General features: G+C 41.9%; 1 protein-coding gene across 3 annotated transcripts in view; it reads right to left on the bottom strand.

Annotated features, from left to right (window-relative positions):
• rerea (arginine-glutamic acid dipeptide (RE) repeats a) overlaps positions 1-16,126 on the bottom strand; it is a 130,703-nt gene that overhangs the window by 86,072 nt on the left and 28,505 nt on the right. The window contains exon 1 of one of the 3 annotated variants that reach the window (XM_061736332.1): positions 9,400-10,031. The exons of 1 other annotated variant lie outside the window; for it this stretch is intronic. The gene's annotated coding sequence lies outside the window, so the exon portion shown is untranslated. Of the gene's footprint in view, positions 1-9,399; positions 10,032-16,126 lie in introns of those variants that run through there. One more of the 3 variants, XM_061736329.1, reaches the window with a different exon arrangement.

Raw genomic sequence — 16,126 nt, 5'->3', positions numbered from 1 at the left:
TTACGTCCTTACCTAAATATAGATATTGGCTCCAAAAAATATTAAAAAGTATTAACAGCAGGAGGGTGTTGTAGAACAATGGACTTTTGGAAAAATGTGAGAACAGAGGCCGAGTATTACACAGTGTACAGTGCTGATCCGCAGATTAACTCTGTCTGTTCATCTGTGAAATGGAGACTTGATCCCCAACTGATAATGCGTTATTCCTCCAGCAAAACGGTATTATTCATCATTCCCAACAACTCCAAATTTCAATACGTTTTATGATTTGTGGCTCAACATAAACAGAAGGATTAATCAATAAAGACGAAAAAGCAACCCGACATCAACTCAGCTCAGACTGCCTATAGTCTGGATATCTTGTTTAAACAAAAAAGATGAACAAAGCGGGCCGAGTGTCTGCGTTGCTGTGAATAAGCCTCAGATATTCTTGGAATGTTAATGTTAGGATTTGATCATGGCCGTCTCACAGACTTCTCCTCTCATCACCAGACCATTAATGACAAAGAAAATACAACTTAGGTCTGCCTGGGGAAATGTCAAGACTCAAATTGGAGACTAATGTGCTCTGTTGACAGTTAAAAAGATTTTGCTCTCTTAAGAATAAAGAAAGGACACATTCATCAACCGCTGGAGTTAAAGGCACTCAGATATCAAAATGTTATGAGATAACTGTAAACTAATCCCATGTTTACATTGTGCTTCAGTACACCATATGCTGCGTTCATGCACAGGAAATCAGTTTCAAATACATCTGCCATTTACTCAGGGAAAATCTAGGAGGGCAGGTTTGCAGATCTGCACTCTTGTTAAAATAGCTTCCTACTGCATCTACGTGGTTATAAAAAGCTACTGAGAGCATATTCACTACAGTACTGCATTCATTTATCTGCATGCACTGATATAAATCTAAAATGTGTTAGCTACCGATATACACACAAACACACACAGAGCACACACACACATACACACACAGAGCACACACTGATGCATAAATGAAAACTGCTGCTGCTGAGCAACTGTATTTGTAGTGCAGGTCAGACTATGCTCTCAACAAATAAATGTCTGGAGTGTAATGCGCCTTGACCTTCTAGCTTTCTTTCAGCAGTTCCTTACATATATTGCCGTCTCTCCTCATATATCACTTGGGCAAATGGCGTCCTTCACCCTGCTCCCTCCTGTCCCCTCCTTAAAAGGCTGAGGGGACATCTTTGCCTGTGGTACTCAATTGACAGCACTGGAAGCTTCCTCAAAAGGCACGAGGGGGAGGAACGAGGCTCGTTGAAGGGAAACGCTGCATTGAATAATTGTTTCATAACATGCCCCACCTCCTTTTATTAGCATCAAATAATGGTCAACAAGAAACAAGGGACAACTGAAGTATTTTTCCCTCTTTTTCTGTTTAATCAAAACAAGAGGGTCACAATCTCTCCTTCAATCCTTTCTCTCTGATCACTGATGACTAATCTCTTTGTAAAAAGATGCTTTTTGGTCATTTATGATAGTGAAGAAAAAGCATAATTCCAGCTACACTCAGCAGTTCAGTACTTCCATCTCTACAACTCTTTTCAGTAAATTCAATAATGAATATGAAAACTATCCTAATAATAGATGTCTGAACCAGCTAAAAATGATATGAGCACAGATTTGACTTCCTCACATTTTTGTTTAGGATTTAAAGGCACAAAACAAAACAAAATAAAAACAGATCAGCAGCAGCAATGCCATTTGTGAACAAATTAGCTTTGTACAGGAGCTCCATTGATCTTAGCGCTCATCTGCGGTGATGAGGTCTGGAAAGGCGGCTGGTAATCCAATAGCAGTGATAGGAAGTGCTTCAAGGACTCTCCTTGTTGTTTGCAGCGTTTACCCACCTATTCCCCACACAGAGGCAAGATGTTACTGCACGTCACTCACTGGACTGATTGGTAGCCTCGGGGCCTTGGGAGCGCCAGTGAAATGAATAAGAGTCGCAGTGTGACCAAATCCAAGCTACTTGAAAGCTGAAAGTAATTGCTCTTACCACAACTAGCATGTAATGAGTAAACAGGATAAATTAAGCAAAGCCCAAATGAATGTTTAATGTGCTGAGCAGTAATTCAGGCTTCACTTCACAGTGCAAACCCAAAATCCAACATCAACACTGATGCAGTAGATATAAAAAGTGTAAAGTTGACAGAATCAGTGGGGAAATCTGTCGCCACACTGTCATAACTTCATTGCAGCCAGAACTGATGCCTTAAGAAATCGGTTTTGCATGATGTGAATGACATCAAACAGGCACTGAAAGGGAAAGGATCCTGTGACACAAAAAAGCTAATGTAGTAAAGAGCAATACATACAGCTGTTTGTCCTTTGGAAACTGATCAAGAGAAGCATGCCACAACAGTATTCCTGTTATGCATTAAGTGTTATGTTGCTGCCACAACAGTTCCGTATCTCAAAACACACATGAATACCCACGATACATCAAGGATGTGTGCATGAATGCTCAATAGCTGATCAAGAGCATTTCATGACTGCAGTAAGAAAGGAGAACACTTCAGCAACCCACAGACACACCACAAACATACAGTACTCTCATACCACACTAATAACCTTGGGCTGTCTACCAATGCCATGACAGTATGGTCTCTAAATAGAAGCTCAATTTCTCAGCAGCAGTCTAACAGCTCTATTTTAGCCACCCTTCCATTAAATATTTATCTTAGAAGAGTGGCGGATATCAAGGTGATAAGCATTTAAAAATCCAAAATCTAGGGCTTTTTTCCCCCCCGTCTCTTGCAGCCCTAGCTCATTTCACTGCTGACACAACAAAGACCTATTTTTAAAAGGATTATCTACAAGTGTTCCTTTAATCAGTGCATGACAGAATTGTAGAAATCCCAGAACAACAGTCCCATAGGAATACTTTTCTCTGAAGCTCTATCAGGCAGAGGATCTCCTTCACCAACAGCAGACTGACTGAGTGGGAGTGGGTGCGTTTGAGGATGAAAAGATGTGAAGCTACCTCGCTACGATGTCCTCTCAGAACAAAGGCCTGTATTTTGAAGTGGAGTTATGATGGCACAGAGCTCTTAAAAGGTCCCCTTCCTGTGTGTCCTATTGCTTTCTCTCCTTTCTTTTGGGCTGCTGTTTGTTATGCTTGTGAGATAAGCCACTGTTGAGGGTGGCTGCGTGTACTACAGCAACCGGTGTACTGCATGAGTGCCAAAGCCGACAATCTGTGGGAGGGATTGTGGGCGTTATAGATTACTAGGAGACAGATGTCCAGCCTTGCCCCAACGCTGACTCAAGCACTAACCCCAGTAACTGGATGTTTGCAAACTGGACTGCTTCCTGGTGGGTCTTAAGTTGATGTTTATCAGACTTTTCATGGCAACCCTTGTATTTTGCTTGCATATTTTCCTTTTCCATTTTTTTTAATGAAACAATAGAAGTACGTGGCTGCTCTGCTACTACAGCCAACAACCTGATTTTGCACATACAAATGACACCAGGCCTGAGCATGCAAAGAAATCTGAATCTAGATGAAGGCATACACATTAAATTAATTTAAGGAATGCCTTAGAAGAACAGATATCTGTCAAAGCAATGGTGTCATTGTCTACGATGAACACAATGAAATCCTCTGTTGCACTCAAAGTGTCACGCTCCAGTAATCAGAACCAAATCCTAAGAGCATGTGTTGTCTTTACCTTGCCCTCTCTTTGTTTCATTGTGTGCCATCGCAGCTAATGATTTCCTCAAGATCTCAATTTTTCACATTCGATTTACTTGTGTGAAATGCTCAGTGGAGCAGACAGGTTTGTGAAACAACCGGTTCGACAAACTCGAATCCAAAAAGCGTTTTTAGTGGAGCTTAGAAATTTCAGTATCAGCTTACTGCCTTTTACTTTCCCCGTGTTTACATATCTGGATTGTGCAGTCATCCCTTCCAGAGAGAATCACTGCCAGCAAGAAAAACAATTACACCCACCCACCCCCAACCATGCACAAGCCTCTCGCTGATTGCCTCAGCTCAGCTTGACAATCAAGCCCATTAGATCTTTCTGTGAATTAATGCTAGTTAACTTAAAGCACTGACACACATCAAGCGTAGTCATTAGCCCGTCTTTTTAGCATCAAAAAAAAAAAAAAACAGGAATGATTTGCCGGTTCAGAGAGATCATCTCGCTGCACGCAGCCTGGGGCAGCCCTTACTGTCTACCTCATTATTTTTTAGAGGAACAAGGGCACTGATGAATCCTGCTGAATTAAATGTAAGGTGCTCATGTTATGATCTTGCACAAAACACTATTCTAGGCTGCTCTTCTCAAAGACAAAAGAAAATGAAGCAACTTGCCAGAAAGATAATGTGCAGAGACATCAGACTCAACTGAACTTCCAAATCAAAGTGGCGATGTTGGAGTACATCGCTCCCTCAGTTATACACACTACAGAGAAGAAAAAAAAAGCTGTCAAATGTTTGCTTTTTGTGGATACCACCTGAGTTGAGTTTGTAATAAAGACAGTCATTCCTGCTTAGAGGGAGTTTTTCCAGATGCAATCACATACAATGCTCCAATGCTTCATAACAGGTTAAAAAGAGGCTGTTGCTGTGTTTTTCCCATTTAGGTTGCCCGGGTGACAAATGAAAAGCAGAATCACCCACGCAACTAATCAAATGAGTGACGGGTACAAAGTCAATATTTTCCCATTGTGTGGACAAGCAATATATCCACACAGTTACGGCCTCAAGAATGAGGCAAAGCTAGTCTCACAGTATCATAGATATAATGTGCCAATAATCCTGCATGGTGTGGCTGCTGAAACCTGCGGCAATAAAGACGCCGTGTGAAAAGACAACCTTTATCAAGCACTGCCTAATTTACCAACTCAACGGTGCCTAGACTTGCACTGAGAAAGAAAATTCAAAAAGGCAGAGCTTGTCATAAAAGAGAATGTAATAGGACTTTGATGTATGAAGATTTAGGGATAAACAACTCAGTCTAAGAGTAGCCGCGAAGAGAACAGTATATTAATCACACCAACCCCCGATGTCAGATGAAATGAGGATAAAAAGAGAAGTCGACAAGCACTGAGAACCATCTATGAGGAAAATTCAGAATGTAATCATTTAAAGCCAGCTCCTTAGGGCTCACTTCTCAGTTTCGAACGACATTTTATTAGGCAAAGATGCCCTGAGAATTAGCTTGCTTTTGATTACATCCTTTCAAGAAGAAAAAAAAGAAACCCTTAACTGAAAACAGAGCATGCATCATCTCTACAAGCCTGGTTAAACACAAGCAAGATCAATGAGCAAATTTATCAACAAATATTACCATTCGCAGCCTGGCAAGTAATCATTAAGGAATGGCACTGATGAATTATTAATTGGCTAATGTATAATTCACACTTAACAGCAGATTCTATGCATAAATAAAGCTTTGGTACATTTAAACACATTAAATGTTTACTTGATAAAATAGGATATGAAATCACAGCATGAATACTTCCCCCGTTGTGTAGTTTGATTAGTATTCCCGTGGACGGGATCTGAAACTATACCTGAATAAAAACCGGACCCACGACAGTGATATCTAAAAATCCCTTTATAGGTGGAGTCAATCAAAAAAGAAAAACCAAACAGACACACACAGTATGATTCTAAGTAAATAAAGATTAGCTTTAGTAACTGAAACTGTGCATGACTGCTTTGTTGTAATTTAATTTCATCTTCTGGCACATGATGATTTATATCCTGTCACTTCATTTCTCTAATACACCACCAGCGTTTAACCTTCATATCCAGGCTGAGATGGTTTCCAAGGGATAGTCAACAGGAAGGATGAAGAGGTCGTGAGGACAAACAGGCTCTATGTGGCAATACTCACAGGGTTTACCATTGCACTCCACGACCATGTACTGAATTAACAAGGCCAGACCCCTCACACACACACACACACACACACACACACACACACACACACACACACACACACACACACACACACACACACACACACACACACACACACACACACACACACACACACACACACACACACACACACACACACACACACACACACACAGAGAGATAACTGCCCACTGATGGGCTCAGCTGCTGTAAGGGTGTACTGACACAGAGGGGGGGAGGGGGCTATTTTCAATTATCCCAATTTCTCACTCATCGGTTGCTCCAGAGATTTATGTTAATTAAAGATATCAGTCCTTCTTAGTCAGTATTTTCCATGAACAGTCGAAAGTACCTCTTTAGTCCTTTACTGCTGTCCATTTCTATCGCCGTCCTTGAAAAGGTAGCGCATCAATATATAGCTAATGTATTTTAAATGACTACAGATGGACAAACCAGACGATCTGTTAAGACAGAAGGTCATGAGGTACAAAGATAGCACTATTTAGAAACAAAACAAAGCATAAAAGGAATTCATCATCCCTGATACAACAAAGATGTTTTCCTATTGTAGTGGGGTGGAGGTAGCACCAAAATGGCATGGAAGCCATGACTTCTCATTGATTGTCATTCCAGGTTTTTCTGCTGGGGAATTCTCACAAAGTATTGTTTGTTAAAAGTAGGAGAATAACTGCAAGTATGGCTAAGATCTATGCAGTTAAACCACATTCAAAGGAAACAATTTAGCTTTGTTTATCTACTAAAGGCCTTGAAGTTGTACAACAACTAGATTCAACCATACGATGGAGTACAGCCAAGTTATTTACACTCGTAAAAAGAACCTTGAAAGAATCTCATTAGGGAGAAGACGAGAAACCTGCCAACATGGCATCGAATACAACTTTCTTTTCTATTATTCTTTACGTATTACATCATAATGTTGGGGGGGGATCCCACTACTGCCATCATCCTCAAAGGAGGAGGAAAAGAGGGGGGAAGACACGTAGCGTGGTGCAATCCCAGTGAGGGCCATCATGCGAGCAGATTAAATAACGTTTTTCCAGTGCCCTGTCAAACATTCATCCGCCTCTCTACAGCTAGACAGCCATTACAGCTTCACACTATGAAGCATCGTTCCCCCTCTGTATGGTCAGAAAGAGCCTCTTTGATCTTGATATCTACTCTCTGATTTCTCACAGGTGACACACACACACACACACACACACACACACACACACACGTGCACTGTATGCTTACTAGTGCTCTGTACCTTGTCAGTGGTGAGAATTGTGTTTGTGAAGCGAGGGTGACTCACGCTGCTACTATGCTTTCCCTGGTTTACATGAATCAACAACACAGACTATGGACTCAGACACAGATCAAATTCCACATCAGATTTAATTTCCCACAAAGACTGGTATGAAGCGCTGCAAATAGAGACGGTTGCAATGACACCGCCAGCAGTATGGCAGTGTGTACATGATTAAGATTTAGGCTGCTGTGCTCTCATCTGACAGCAGCTTTGCTGTGAAATGTTCAGTTCTCTCCAGCCATACAAATCCCACAGTGCAAAATAACTCAAGCTCCTGTATACAACTCCATTAAGAGGGCCGACCACTTCCTCCTCCATTCAGTCCACAAGTAGTGAAACTAAATGGATATCCGAACCTCTGGGGAAGTGAAGAGGATGCCATTTCAAAATGAGTTGGGAATCACAAGCTATGCAAGTTTTACCACTTGACAGCATAGCCAAAGATTGTGATCACAGGTCATCCCGGTGAAGCAGACACTGTAATGATTTCTGATTGCTTAAAATAAAAATAATTTGAATAGATTAACACTTTCTCTTTTAAATAACCTTAGCCAGTTGAGAGACCATGAAGCAGAAAAAACATGTTTTATCATAAACCACAACTCTACCCTATCAAATGTAATAAAAAAGGTTATCTTTGTGTATAAGATGCTGTATTTTTATGCCACTTTGAAGGTGAACATAAACTGAAGACATGTGACATCCAACTAAAAAAAAAAAAAAAGATCAGCAGTGAACAGGGAGTAGTGCTCGTCATCTGTTATGTGTTCACACACTTTGTGTTACAGACATGCACATCAAAGAGTGCTCAATCCATTTACATTAGCAATAAAATCCAAGATTAGAGAGCAATGACTGGCTGGAGCTGGGAGTCACGGGGACAGCGAAAAAGGCGAGCAATGTCAGTTTACTTTTGCGTGAACCTTATAACTAATGTATCACATATTCACATCCATGTGACTCTTAAAGCTGTGTGAACTCTAAAAATGTTTAAACAATGTTTAAGCGAGGTAAATTATCTCCCAACAAGCTTCCACTGTCTGCAGCGTTACATGAGCCAATGCAGTGTTGTTCCACTGAAGTGGATTAATCGCTTTCAGACAAATAACTGTAGTCTGCTCTTAAATCCTTAGCTGCTGCCTCATAAACACACACGCACGCACGCACACGCACGCACGCACACACACACCTCTCCAGCTAGCCTCCCCTTTGCTCTTTTCAACAACAGGGTAGGACCCCCACCACTACAGACACACATTTACACACATTCAGAACTGCATGTGCTTAGGGCAGAGTTCATAGCCTCTAGGGTGCTGAAGAGGGGGAAGTCAAGTTAATTTGGAGGTCCTTCAACAATTTGGATCTGGTACAGCCAGTCTCACACACACACACACACACACACACACACACACACACACACACATATATATATATATAAAATAGTAAATGTACATGTTGTACACTGCTGATGATTAAAAGCAAATTAACAATTTAAAAGATATCTTATTAACCTGTGGTATACTGCAAAGGAAAGTCGAAACAAACTGGTTTATTTATATATTTAAAAACACACACACACACACACACACACACACACACACACACACACACACACACACACACACACACACACACACTTCTCCAAACCAAATAAAAGAAAGGAAAAAAAAGTACTTTCCACTACTACAGTTCTATGATCAATTAATGACATGAGAATAACAAATCACAAACATGACAAATTAGGGGAAGTCCTCCTCTTATGTAGGTATTTTTCAACAGTTCCCTTTATCTAGTGACTTTCAAATCTTAAGTGTGAAACCTTTTGTTTGTTTACTTCATTACTCTCATTTTAAAAGCCATTGCAGCCTAGTAGGGTAATTGAGGTTGCACCAGGGACCAACAACAGCGCCGAGCAAGCCAAGTTTACAACAATGCAGACAACTTTCAGCTCTCCAGAGCAGCCAAAAACATTTGACTCCAGGTATCTCACGTCCCCTCTACGGGGGGGTATAAACAAAAAAAAATCACCATAACTTCCAGATAAACGACCACTGACAACCCGGCCAAAAAAAATTCAATTTCCTTTATCCTCCACACACTGCTCCCAGTCTGCGTCCCCCCCTCCACCTCGTCTCCTCCAACCACAACTATCCTGCAATCTTTTTTTTTTCCTTATTCAACTACTCACCCGCCAGTCTGGTGATTCGTGGAGTCCCAGAGACCGCTGCAAACAAGTTGAAAACGTGATCCTTTTGCCCGAGGTGACCAGCCGAACTTTTCTCTTTTTTGTTTAAAAAAAAGCCAGCTGGACCAAATCCAAGAACCAGGACAAAAAAAAAAAAAAAAACGAGGCGAGCACGGGACACCTTTTATCAGTCGTGTCCAAAAAAAAAAAGAAAGCAAAAAGAGGGGGAAAGAAGCTGGCCGCACGGAGGAGCTCAGACGAGCACTTGCTTCTTCAACAAAAGACGGTTTCACTTTAACTGATAGGCTGCTGGCGTCCTGAGTGACCGATCAAAGGGGCTGTTTCCCCCCGGTCCCCCCCCTCGAAGCCCGGTGGCCGTGTTGCTGTTGCCCCCGATGATAGCGTCCACGTGAAAAGTAACCCGGCGCTTGTTTCGAGGGATAGGAAACCAGCGAGTTCGCCGTTAACAGGCTCCGCTTCCTTTTTCCACACACACACACGCACGCAAACGAAACACACACACTACCACACACACTCATACACACACACCCCACCTCCTCTTCTCCCTCTTTCCTATGCACACACACTCCACACTCTCCCTTCGTCTCCTCCTCCTCCTCTTCAGCTGTTCAACAGACGCATCCACATGGCTGACCTAGTCTTTCTTTATCCAGACACTAGTGGAGGAGAATTACACAGAACCACAATATACAAAAAAATAAAAAAAATCGAGGAAAGAGAAAGAAAGACAGAAAAAAAAGTCGAGCGAAACAAAAACATGGACTGGAGTCAAATAATCGTCGGGGACAAAGAGGTTGCTGGTTGAGAGGAAAGCCTGCTGATTGATGCGTGGAGCTGCAGCCCCGACCACCGACCACCGTGAAGCCTGGATTATGGTTCTGCGTTAAATCGACGCCGTAGGGTTACGGCGTAGGTTACGCGGCGACGCGCACCGTACGGTGCGTGTCGCCGCGAACCCTACGCCGTAAGCTCTGCGTTGGTGTAACGCGGAACCATAAATCAGCCTTCAGCCGATCAATGATAACGCTTATGGGAATGTGACTGGAACAGCAGAGCGAGACAAAGGCAGCCGTGAAAGCTCGTGCCTTTGTAATTAATGGCTTAATAGACTACATCTCCTGTGCACATGATCAGCCAGCAGTGAGCCCTTTTAAACTGTAAACCAAAATGTATCAATGACTGCAGAAAAACTGGTGATTTAAATCTGAAAACATGTACAAAAAAAAAAAAAGAAATCCTGCACATTTCACCTCCAGGGAAATCTGCAAGAGGGAGGCGACTGGATGCTGCTCAAGCTTGCGGATCTCATTTGCATTTTTGGATAATGAATTAATTAGTCACCCCACCCATTAAAATGGCAGGAACAAGTAGGGATGATGATGTGACTAGTCCATTAGCCATATTTGGGAGGCTGATTTTAAACAGCCCCTGTCACATCAAATTTGGATCTTGGTTACTTTCCAGGATCTCGGTGCTTATTTTGTTGTGTTTCATGGCCAAAGTTTCTTTATTCTTTTCTCTAAACAAAGCCAAGGAAAACATCTTATCCCAAAATTCAGAAAGGGTTGGAAAGTAGACTAGTAAATTGTTTATTAATAAGGTGACTTTCATTTCAGCAGACACATTTTCATAGCCTTAAACATGATATTGGATAGCTGTCATCCAATTAACTAAAGCAAATAGGCTGTGCATTGGGCTCTTTTTTGCACTAAAGCCAAACATGGACGGCAGGAGAGACAGGCAGGCAGGATCAATAGAAATTGAGTTGAGGGTGGTGTGCAGGGGGCCCTTCATTGTGCTACAAGCCACTTTGGTCGTCTTTGCTTCAACAGAGGTGGTGGTGGGGGGAGGTTAGGGGATTCTGCTGTGTGCTGGTAAAACCTCTTCCATCTCCCGAGGCAACTATCCTAAGAGGTCGCGCTGCTCCCCCCCTCCACGAAGTAACTTAACACCACAGCAGCCAAAGTACCTCCCTTATCACAGAATGTATACATTTCACAAGGTCAACGTTTATGATATTTACACACGCGCACACACGCACACACAGTCGTCTACACCCTTTCCTGAGTTACACAAACATTCAGAGCATCAAACAGATGAGAAGGTGGAAATTCAATCTCTAATTGTTTTTAAAAGCACAATTAATCCCCTTTCCTCGTAAGTATTTTGGAAAAGAATCGAGTGAAATGCCAACGTTTTCAGCACAGCGCAAAGCTTAAGTTGGCCCAAGATAGCAGTGGAGCAAGTCGACTAAAGTGAATCCACTGTGGGTGCTGTGCAAAGCAAAGCTGGATTGACTGGCGGGGCAGGCTCCCTTCCCCGGCAGATGAGATCCCATTATCAGGCAGACGAGAAATCCACCTCCAGGATTTCACAGCTCCTCTGTTTATCACATGGCTCTGTCAAGTTGGGCACCATTAACCGATAATGAAAGGAGACAACCGGTGCAGTTACAAGCAAAGCACTCCACATTCTACAGGCCTAAGCATGTATCTGGGAAGCTGACTGTGTCTATTCAATTCTGGTGAGCATTCAAATGGACCATCACAATACCTTTTCCGTGAGCACCTGTTTCTTTTTTTTTTTTTTTTTTTTCTACAGCTATAGTGAATCCTGATAGAATAGCAAAAAAAAGATTGGTTACTTGGTCACCATTTATGAATTCTAGGGGGAATTAAATTATAAATCGCTCCTTGAAAAAAGGATAAAATACACCTTCAAGAGAAAAAAAAAAAATCACTATAAGAGCCAACAAAGGCAGAACGGGAGGGTTGGGAATAAAAAAACATTATCAAACATTAACTGCTGTTCTGAAAAGCATTTCATTCATCCAAATCAGTGAATAATTAGTACAAGTGCTGCTGAACAAAAAAGTATCAAAGATCAACATGCCCCTCACCCTCCTCCCTTGTCTGACTGCTCCATTTATGCTTTATAGGATTCTGTAGCCACTTACACTCATTAAAAATGAATACTTAACAAAAGCTGTGGCTGACACAAACTGTTTGCTCTAGCCTGATTTCTCCAAGCTGGAAAAGGAAGAAAAAGAAAAAAAAAAGAAAAAGCAAGCCCCTCAGAGGCAGCAAACAGAGCAAGCGAAGAAGAGGAAGAAAAAAGTGCTCAGCAATACAAATAAGTCAGCCAGTAGCTGAAACAACAGAAAGAAAAAAAAAAGTGACACGGATGACTGAGCCAAGCCTGCGAGAGACTTGGCAAGCCTCAGAGGCCTTGGCCTCTTAAGCACTCATATCTAGTAACTTCATTTAATACATTCACCAGGGATGAACAGACAAGTTGAAGGGGGGAAAAAAAGGGATTGGGAAAGAAAACAGACGTGTAAACCAAGAAGAGGGTTAGGCAGTGGTGAGGTTGTACTTCAGAAGCTCGACTTTAACACCTGACTAAATCTCAACAGCGTAACAAGCTAACTCTCCTGCTGCCAAAATATAATAAAAGGAGTTAAAACGGATGTGCCAGATTTAACTTTGAGAGTACTTTACCCTTCTTAGGCAGGTATTATCTAAAGGAGCATTTCTTCTAGTTTTGGAAATTGGAACAGTGCTTTTCCAGATGGGGGGGTTTAAAAGCAGCCCCTGTCTTTGCCACACATACTACATTCATAAAGAACAAAGGCTCTGTGTGGCTGCTGTTAGAAGTTACTGTTCCTCATACTGAGGGCGAGTGCTCCTGGCTCCTCCTCTTTCTCTGCTGCCAGGCAAGGCTGACTTCAAATCATTCATTGCCCCTTTTAGCCTTCACGGACTCTTAAGAGAGCCCTTCACAAGTTGGGGGAATGCAAGGAAAAATTGGGTCTTACATTACTTATTAAAGCAGCGAATTTCTCTGGATCAGTGAAAGAAAAAAAGAGGAAGCGATAAAACAAATCTTCTCCGATCTCTCCAACAAAGTAATTCAGAGAGAAGGAAATGTTTTAACAGCAGACTTGTGAAAACAGGGATTCAAGATTTTTAGTACATGTTGCTTTAGTTAGATGTAATACTTGCCTCATAGAGGTGGGGGTTTTTTGTTTTGTTTTTTAAAACAACCCAAGGATACTAATTGAGCCCCCCACCTAGCAAGGTTTTATTTGATATCATTAGCAAAGTTGTAAAAATGTGAGGGAAGCCAAGGGATGGTATTTCACTTTCAGCAATCAGTGCAAGGTCTAGCCTCACATAGCTATCTTGTTTACATAGCTATTCACAGTCACATTTGGCAGCCTCACAACACTCTGAAAACCAAGACACTCATACGCTGCATATGTCAAATCTCTTCGCCAGTCTACACAAGCTATTCAAGTAAGTGAAACTTGCTTGCAGCAGTCATTTAGTAATATGTAGTGCATATTAAAATAAGTAAGTTAACCCTAGTCCAGAGGAAAGTAGATGGATAAAGGGATCACATATTACAGAGAGAAGGCACATCCTGTTCTCTGTGTTATACAGCAATTACTGGCTAACTGTTCACTGGCAAAAACTACTGTTAATAAAAGCTCAAGTTAATTCTGGATTCACACTGGGATCTCTCGAGTTTCCTTTAGATCACAGCTTGCAGAGATTAAGAAAGAAACCTTGAGAAAAGTAAAGCAGTGCGCGAAAATGGAAAGTAAAGATCTAAATTTGCATTCGGTGTAATAATAGTCGCAAACAAATGCTCGCTTGTAAGATCTCAGATACACTAAGCCCCTGATTTTCCACAGACATTCTTCAAACTCTCACATGGACTGTCTGTCTGATTCACTAGGCAAAACAGGGCCTCATTCATCTGAATAAAAGAGCAGTTCAGCCTGCCGTGGTTGCACCGAGAGCAGGCTCTGAGGAATGAGACTGTATTTCCAAAACAGCCACAGTGAGACCAAGCGCAAAAGAGGAAGTTTACATTTCTGTCAAGTCCTTTTGTTAACAAAGACATAGCAATATCAACAAACAGTGCATGTGTGTGATGCTTTGCTCTGGGTCCAGCTAGGGAGAATCATCTTCCAGTAGAGTGAGACTGTGATTAAGCGTGATCAGGCTCTATAAAAGCATATGAGGGCCATTGTCCTGAAAGCATGAGACAGAATGGCAGTTGGGGTGTGCAATTATCGTGTGGTTACTGTCTCCAAGCTAATGCGCTCAGAAAACCAGTGACTGCTTCATTTCACACAAGGCACATGGCTGTCTGCTCTCAACACGCTGCCACCCTGTGGACAATGAGTGGGGGTGCAGTGTCGTTTTGGTGGGGGAGGGGGAACTGAGGCTCATAATGTGTTTAAAAAAAAAAGATATGCAACAACTGATGACATGTTTGCTTAATATTGCTCAAAATTCTGCATCTTTTTCCTTTTTCCTTTTTCCTATTACCATTGCTTTTTCAGAAATCAATTACTGCTCTGTTGTCACATGCGTCTCCTCTCAGTGTGTCAGCTAATGATTGAGCAATCTAGTTCACAGACAGATAACAATGAGTAAAATATGGACATCCGTTACAGGTCAGATGAACACAATTTCATAGTCAATCGAGCCATTTTTTCAGTTCTGTTAAGATTTCCCCTCATTACTTTTTTCATTCGTCATGAATAATAGGAGAGAGGCGTAATCTCCAAGGCAAATGTTCGTCAGCGTGTAAGCACTGGGTGCGGTGAGGAAAGAATGTGTTATTCAAAGAGACAGCACACAGTCGCAGTGTTGATGCTGCGTTATGAGCTTAGACTGTTTTTGTGGGAGCGAACGGTTAAAAAACTCAAGTCTATGTGCAGTCGGACTAGACGGTTTGGAGATCAGCGTTGGGGTCAAGAGGAGCCACTTAGCTGTGCTTTGGCCTTCAAACCCCTAGAGCATTCGGAATCAGCTCTTTTACAGTGGGAGTAGATAAAAAAAGCTTGGCAGCCGTCTCCCAGCAAGAGACAGCTACATTTAGTAATTCATGCTGGCTTTATTTATGGCATTTTGGAGGTGTAAAATCAGTGCATAGGAAACAGCCAGAAAGATGGGACACTAACTCATTAATCAGAATCAGGTTAACTGCACTAAACTGTTCCCCATTAAATCTCAGCCTAAACAAAGAAATGAGCTATCTTATACTGAAAACCATTCTAGTATTTGGGGGGGAAAAATATCCTAACAAAAATACACATGCACATATTCTACATGAAGCAACAAATGTATAAAAATGTGTGTATCAGTATGTGAAGTAGGAGGTGAGTGCATGAAAAAGATCCCAGCAACCCAGTGGGAGAGAACATGGTGGGTGAACGACAGAGAAATATTGTTGATATTCAATACTGAGTTGAGTGGAAACATGAAATGCAGCTTGGTAACTATCTTTATAACATAAGCAGTGTTTTGCTGAAAGAAGGGGCTTGGTGCAGTATTAGTTCTTCAATCCTGCTCACAGAAGATGGATGGGTGGATGGAATGATAAATGGGTTAAGTGAGGGAGTAAAGACGGAGAAAAAGGAAAGAGTGCGGGGTGTATCTTTCTCTGTTCCTGCATACATCAGCAGCAGGAGGGCAGAGATGCGAGCAGGCCACAGCAAACCAATTACCAAACTCATTAAGTAACCTGCTACAGTAGCCAGCTTTGAACTGAAGCTGCATCTGCATCTTGACTGGATTCTCCACTGCTGTTGGGAGCCACCGTCATTCTTGGACTTTACCCGCCCCCCCCAAAAAAATAGGATGAGAGACAAATCTAAATAGAAATACAATAATTCTCTACAACAGAATAA

This window comes from Cololabis saira, chromosome 12 (assembly GCF_033807715.1).
Source record: "Cololabis saira isolate AMF1-May2022 chromosome 12, fColSai1.1, whole genome shotgun sequence".
In the NCBI taxonomy this organism is placed as follows: Eukaryota; Metazoa; Chordata; class Actinopteri; order Beloniformes; family Belonidae; genus Cololabis; species Cololabis saira.
Note: the sequence above shows the minus strand (reverse complement) of the source record. Positions and strands in the feature narration are given on the sequence as shown.